Raw genomic sequence first — 7827 nt, forward strand, 5'->3', positions numbered from 1 at the left:
TGTTGGCGCCAGAGGTTCGATGGGAACTCTGGGAGCCCACACGCATCTGTTTGCTTGGAGAGAGAACTGTCTTTGGTTGGCAGCTGTGTGTGCCAGGGAACCTGTGTGAAAGAAAACCTCTGGTTCCCCAGAGCGGTGGACCGCAGGTTGGAGTTTCACCCTCTCTTGGCGTGTTGGGACACGTGTGCATACACATTTCTCGTGAGGGTGCCCTCTGCCTCCCTTTTGTTCTGTCCAGGCCCTGGTGGGGGGCGGTGAGTGATGCCCTCCCACACGGGAGGCTCTAAGACTCATCTCTTCCGGGAACACCCTCACACACACACCAGAATAATTTTAATCTCGGCACTGGGCCCCGCCAGGTTGACACATGCGATCAGCTATCGCAGACAATTTACTGTATCCCTAACTTTTAATTTTTAAAGGTTAAGCAGTTTACAGCAATCTTGAAAATCTGAGGAAACCAGAACTGAAAAAAAGGGAGAATATGTTGACCAAAATTACGCTCTCGTGGGTTTCAGATCATTAAACTTTAATGGTAAATTTAGTCTTAAGAAACTAATTTCACCTGTTTTACTTATTTTTGGTAAATCGTTTACTCCACCTAACGAATGTCAAGGTGCCGAAGCCACGTGTAAATGTCCACGTTCACCGAGGCGCTGGGTGGGCTGCAGGGACGGCAGGAAGCAGGCTTCATCAGGGCCCATGACTCCAGGAAAGAGTGAGAAGGAGATTAGCCAGGCCCAGGTCTCCCCTGCCCCCCAGCCCCTGAGCCTGGGAGGAGGGGCTGCAAGGGACTAAGGGGAGGCTGCGCCCGCCTGTAGCTCGCACGGGAGATTTGCTTCTCCAGCGAGACTCCATTTGCGTGAAACATGCAAGTCCCGCTTTAACCGGCAGCGCTGTTACAGATGTGATCCTGCATGCCCTGCCATGAGACAGAGGCTTTGGAGGCCGCAGGAAGGGAGCACACAGCACGCACAGCCAGGGGCCTCTGCCATACCTGCTGCCTGGCTGAGGATAAATGTCTCCCTTTGACTTTTGGTTCTTACGGATAAAACCCCCAGTGGGGCCAGCAGCCCTCGTTGGGGCAGCTGTGGCCAGGCCCGGGGCATGGGGCCCTCTTGCTAGGTCGGTAACCTCGCGGCGCCCACTCCCAGTTGCGCTGGAGTACGGCCGTGCTCCTGTAAGTAACAGGCCCCTGCAGGGTGCACAGGCAGCCCCTCCGTCCAGGTGGCAGGCAACACCCCATGCGTTTGGTGTGTTTTGCCTTTACGTGGCAGGTGGCCGTGGGATGCTTCCCCAGTGCCTGAGGCCTGTCAGTCTCAACCCCCAGCAGGCTGACGCGTCCGTCAGACTCTTGTTGCAGCCTGATTGTCCCTGGATTTTATTTGAATGTGAAAATATAAATCATTTGACAATGAATCCTGTGGGGTTTTTTGTTTGTCTTTTTTTAATGTGTATTGGGTACTATAATAACCAAGTTGCTTCTTTAGGAACATTTTTAGTCAAAAATCTTTTGAGGCATAAACAGATCTGGCCCTTATAACAAACAGACCAAGTATGAAAAGGCACCAACTAAGTACGTATTCTTGTTGGTGGGAAATGGCTTTTTCCACTAACATCTCAGGAAGCACAAAGCAGGCATTAATTCCAGCTCGGTCCTGGGAGGCGTTTCTGGTGATTCTACTGTTTACAGGCTGTTCTACTGTTTACAGGCTGTTGTCTGTAGGACCCCAGGGCTTGGGCGGGGAGGTCCTGCGACCCCAGAGCTCTGGAGAGATATGGGGAATGGTCCCAGGACAGCCAGGGCTCCTGAGGGTCAGGGGTCCCCGGGATCCACACTTCTCTTCCTGGCCCCGCGTGGTGCTTTGGCTGTGCAGGTGTTACAGGTGTTACTCCCCCTGCCCCTCGGCTGTCTCTGACCCCACAGCCAGGGCGGCGGGAGGGGCCCGGAGCCCCATCTCCCGCGAACGCAGCCAACATGGATCGAAATACTGCCTGATGGAGCTGCGGCTGGTCTGGGCCGCCTGCTCCCTCAACGCCCGGGTTGGCCCCTGTGACGGTTCCTTTTGGGGGCTTGCTCAGTGACGCTCCCAAGGGTGAAGTGGGGCCCCCGGGGGCCTGCCAGAATCGCAGGGTATGTGTTCTGTTTGTCGTCCAGCATGGAGAGCGCTTCCTCGCACTGGGTCAGTGTTGCCTTTTCACCCATGACACTCATGCGCTCAGACCCCCTTCAGGGTCTCGCAAAGGGGCTTCCGGGTTTTCCTCCCACAGGGCTCACATATTTCTAGTTTGGCTTATTTCTTGTATTTCCTCAGGGAGGCGGGGCACCTGCTTATATGGAATGGAGAAGACACTGGTGTTTGTACCCAATCTGCTGGTTCCGAGAGTGGCGGGGTGGGTGTCCTGGACGCCCACCCAGGCGGCAGTGTCACAGCAAACACACGGACTCCTTTGCTCCCCTGCGGGCTGCATGTGCACGGCTGCATCTCGAAGAATATTGGCGGTGAAGGAAGCTTGCTGTGCGTTCAGACTTGAGTGGGAAGACTCTTGACGTCTCCATCTAAGCACAGTTGTGGAGTTTTGATAAATACCGTTGACTAAGTCGAGAAATTTCCTTCTGTTAAAGCTCACTGGATATTTTAGTCTAGAATGTGTAATTTCCATTTTTTAAATTACAAATTTTAAGTAAAAAAAATTTTTTTAAGTAACCTTTCTGTTTTGTTTTTGGATTTTTAACACATACACAGATTCATGCAACCACCACTACAATCAGGACACAGAGCAGCTCCATCGTCCCAAAGGCCTCCTGAGTGCTGGTCCTTTCCTGCCATCACCCCCCATAATTCCTGGCGGCCACTGATCTCCGGCATTGTAATCTTGCCTTTACCAAGGCCAAGGCGGCTCCAGCTCCCACTCAGGTCCCCACAAAGGCTCCCAAGTAGAGACCTTTATCTGCCCATGTGAGGACAGAAGGACTAGTGTGACCCCTGGGCTGCTGTCTGCATGGGGCTGGTGTCCTGTGCTCTCTGTATAAATAAGCCTGAGGCAGGATCTGTCAGAAGAAAATGCCGTGTAAGTAGAATTGTGCGCGTCACCTTTGAGACTGGATTCCCTGACTCAGCGTACTGCCTTTGAGATCCATCCGAGTTGCCAAATGGCTCACGTCCTGTGACGTGGATGGACCACGGTTTGCCGGTTCACCTGATGAAAGACTTTTGCATTTTCAATTTTTGATGATTGTGAACCTCATGTACAGGTTTGCATGTGGACGTAAGCTTTGTTTCTCTACAAAGTAGGATTTCTGGGTCGTATGGTGAGTGTATGTTTAAGAAACTGCTGAACAGGATTTCCCTGGTGGTCCAGTGGTTAGAATCCGCCTTCCAATGCAGCGGGCGCGGGGTCTATCCCTGGTTGGAGAACTAAGATCCCACATGCCGTGTGTTGTGGCCAAAAAAACAGAAAAAGAGAAAAGAAATCTCCGAGCGACAGTTTCCAGGCTGGCTGCCCGACTTTGCCTTTCCAACTGCAAGGCCTGAGCCATTCCAGCACCCCACATCCCAAAGTTCCAGTGTTCTCTTTGATTTTAGACGTTTTTGTTGGTGTGTAGTGGTGTGTCATTGTGGTTTGAATTTGCATTTCCCTAATGGCTTTGATGTTGATCATCTTTTCACGTGCTTATCTGTCATTACATCATCTTTGGTGCAGTGTCTATTCATGTCTTTTGCCTACTTTTTAACTGAGTTATTTTCTTACTGAGTTTTGAGAGTTTTTATATATTCTGGATACAAGTCCTAAGTTTGATATGTGATTTGCAAATATTTCTCCCAGTATTTATCTTGTGTCTTCATTTTCTTTACACTGTCTTTGGCAGAGCAAATGTTTTTAATTTTGATGAAGTCCAATTGATTTCTTCGTTTATGAATTATTTTATGGATTATGCTTTTGATATCATGTCTAAGAACTCTTTGACAAAGGCCAGGTCATGAAGGTATTTTTCTGTTTTCTTCCAAACATTTCATAGCTTTGTGTTTTACACTGCTGTGTGATTCATTTTGAATTAATTGTGAGATGTGAGGCTTCGGTTGAGGTTCGATTATTTGCATGTGGATGATCAACCGATCCACTTTTCAGCACTGTTGAACAGGCTGTCCTTTCTCCACCGGATTCACTTGCACTGTTGTCAAAGGTCAAATGGCCATATTTATGTGAATCTGTTTCTGGACTTCTTATCATTAATTTCTGATCATTGACTGTGTATTTGTCCTTTGCTGATACCATACTGTTTGGATAGTTGTTGCTTTATGGAAAGCATTCAAATTGGGTAGAGTGATTTATCCAACTTTGTTCTTCTTTGTAAAAATTGTTTTAGCTGCCCTGGCTCATTTACCTGCCATATAAATTTTACACTCTTCTTATCTATATCTAAAAAATGTTCTGCTGGGAGTTTTGGAATTGTGTTAATTCTATAGATCACTTTGGGGGAGATTGACATCTCGACTATGTTGGTAACTGGGCAGGACCCTGGGCAGCCTTCCCGGGACAAACATCCCCCACCGTGTCCTCTGCCTGCCTCTTGTTCATAGAAAACCTTTAGCCTCCTAGGCCTTCCCTGAGTTCCAAAGAATACATTTAATCAGAGAAGTGAGAAAATGCAGAAACAAAGGAAAACAGCCAAGCAAGACAAAATAATAATAGTTTAGCCATTAAATAGTCAAGGACCTCGAGGGCAATAGATACTATTCTGAGCCATATTCTTGAGCTGTGTTGCAGATTCTGAAACCCCCACCAGGTGGAAGAAGTTAACTGTGTGCTGCCCACAGACACATAGACTCGAGACCGGCTGAAACCAGAAGGTTGACGATGTTGACTCCTAATGACCTCACCACCAACCAATCAGGAGAACGTCCACAAGCTGATCACACACCCCACGACCCCCCTCCCTCACCCTGTCTTTAAAACCCTTGCCCTGAAAGCCATCGGGGAGTTTGGGTCTTTTGAGCACCAGCTGCCTGGACTCCTTGCTTGATGCCTGCAATAAATGCTGCACTTTCCTTCACCACAACCCAGTGTCAGAAGATTGGCTTTACTGTGTGCTGGTGAGTGGACCCAAGTTTGGTTCAATAACATGTTGAGTCTTTCAGTCTATGAGCATGTTATGTCTCTTCACTTATGTAGGTCTTCTTTCGTGTCTTTCGTCAGGATTTTGTGCATACAGATCCTGTGCATGTTTGGTTAGATTTATACCTAAGTCTCTCTGTCTGCTTTTCTCTCTCTCTCTCTCTTTCTGTCTCTTTCTCTCTCTCCCTCACACATGCATTCTTTCTTTCAAGGCTGCTGTTGTTTTCAATTGCAATTTTCAATATTGCTTTTTATTGCTTGTACATAGTAATAGGATTGGTTTTTGTGTGTTATCCTATGACCGTATTGTTTTAGATTAGTCTGGGATTTTCTACATAGACAGTCATGTAGTCTGTGAATAGGAAAAGTTTTGTATCTCCTTTTCCAATCTATATTACCTTTATTTCCTTTTCTTGCCTTATTGCACTGGCTGGATCCTCCAACACTGAGTAGGAGTGGTGAGAGAGGACATCTTCACCTTGTTTCTTATCTTAGGGGGAAAGCATTCAGTATTTCACCCTTTAGTGTTACACAATTACACAATTCTATACATCACAATTCATAGAATTGTACACTAAAGGAAAAAGGTCTTAGTGTATCATAATTTAAAAAATAAATTTAAAAAACAACAACTACCATCAGTAAACAATTGGAATTTGAAATTAAAAACACAACACCATTTACATTAGTACCAAAAAGAAATACATAGGTATAAATCTAACTAAATATGTATAAGATCTGCATGAGGAACTATAAAGTTCTGATGTAAGAAATCAAAGATCTAAATAGATGGAGACAGATTCCATGTTCATGGGTAGGAAGACTTAATACTGTCAAAGTGTCAGTTCTTCCCAAATGGATGTATAGGTTCCATGTAGTCCCAGTTAAAATCCCAGCAAGTTATCTTGCTGATATTGACAAACTCATTCTGGGGTTTATATGGAGAGGCAAAGACCCACAGAAGTCAACACAATATTGAAAGAAAAGAAAAGAACATAGTTGGAGGATTCACACTACCCTACTTCAAGACTCACTATAAAGCTACAATAACCAAGACAGTGTGGTATCAGTGAAAAAGAGACAAACAGACCAGTGAAACAGAATAGAGAGACCAGAAACAGACCCATGCAAATATAGTCAACTGTTGACAAAGGAGCAAAGGCTATTCAATGGAGGAAAGGTAGTCTTTCCAACAAATGGTGCTGGAGCAACTGGACACTGATATGCCAAAAAAAAAAAAAAAAAAAGCGAGAGAAAGAAAAAAGAAACTAAACACAGAATTTAAGCCCTTCACAGTAATTAACTTGAAATGCATCATAACCCTACATGTAAAATTAAAAACTATAAAATTCCTAAAAAATAACATAGGAGAAGATCTAGATAATCCTGGGTTTGGCAGTAGCTCCTTAGATACAACACCAAAAAGCATGAAAGAAAAAACTCGTAAGTTGGTCTTCATTAAAGTCAACAACTTATGCTCTGTGAAAGATACCATTAAAAGAATAAAAAGAGGAGCCTCAGACTGGCAGAAAATCTTTGCAGAGCACAAAACACAACACATCTGATAAAGGACTGTTATCTAAAATATACAAGGAACTCTTAAAACTCAACAATAAGAAAACAACTCAAAAAATTGGCAAAAGTCCTAACAGACACATCACAAAAAAGATATACAAGTGGCAAATAAGCATATGAATAGACACTCAAAATCATATGTCGTTTGAGAATTGCAAATTAAAATAATAATGAGACACCTGTTAGAATGTCCAAAATCCAGGACACTGACAACACCGAATGCTGGCGAGGTTGTGGAGCAACAGGACGTCTCATCACTGCCGGTGGGAACGCCGAATGGTGCAGCCACGTGGGCAGATAGTTTGGTGGTTTCTCACAAAACTAAACATACTCTCACCATACAACCCAGCAGTCGTGCTCCTTGGTATTTACCCAGATGAGCTGAAAACTCATCCACACAAACTCTTCACAAACGTTTATAGCAGCTTTATTCATAGGTACCAAAACACAGAAACAACCAAGGTGTCCTTCAGCAGGTGAATGGATAACTAAAGTGTGGTCCATCCAGACGGTGGAATATTATTCAGTGCTATAAAGAAATGAGCTTTCGGGCTTCCCTGGTGGCGCAGTGGTTGGGAGTCCGCCTGCCGATGCAGGGGACACGGGTTCGTGCCCCGGTCCGGGAAGATCCCACATGCCGCGGAGCGGCTGGGCACGTGAGCCACGGCCGCTCAGCCTGCGCGTCCGGAGCCTGTGCTCCGCAACGGGAGAGGCCACAACGGTGAGAGGCCCACGTACCGCAAAAAAAAAAAAAAAAAAAAAGAAATGAGCTTTCAACCCATGAAAAGACATAGAGGAACCTTAAATGCATATGACTGAGTGAAAGAAGCCAATCTGAAAATGCTACCTACTGTATGATTCCAGCTATATGAAACTCTAGAAAAGGCGACACTGTGGATGCAGTAAAAAAGATCAGTGACTGGAAGGATCTGGAAGGAGGGATGAATGGGGGGGGCACAGAGGAATTTTAGGGCAGTGAAACTATCTTATATGCTAATAGCGCATATATGTCACTATGCGTTTGTCAAAACCTGTAGAATGTACAACACAAAGAATGAACCCTGATGTAAACTGCGGACTTCAGTTAATAACAGTGTATCCACATAGGTTCACTGTTGTAACAAATGTGCCATG

Source organism: Phocoena sinus, chromosome 5, assembly GCF_008692025.1.
Source record: "Phocoena sinus isolate mPhoSin1 chromosome 5, mPhoSin1.pri, whole genome shotgun sequence".
Taxonomy (NCBI): domain Eukaryota; kingdom Metazoa; phylum Chordata; class Mammalia; order Artiodactyla; family Phocoenidae; genus Phocoena; species Phocoena sinus.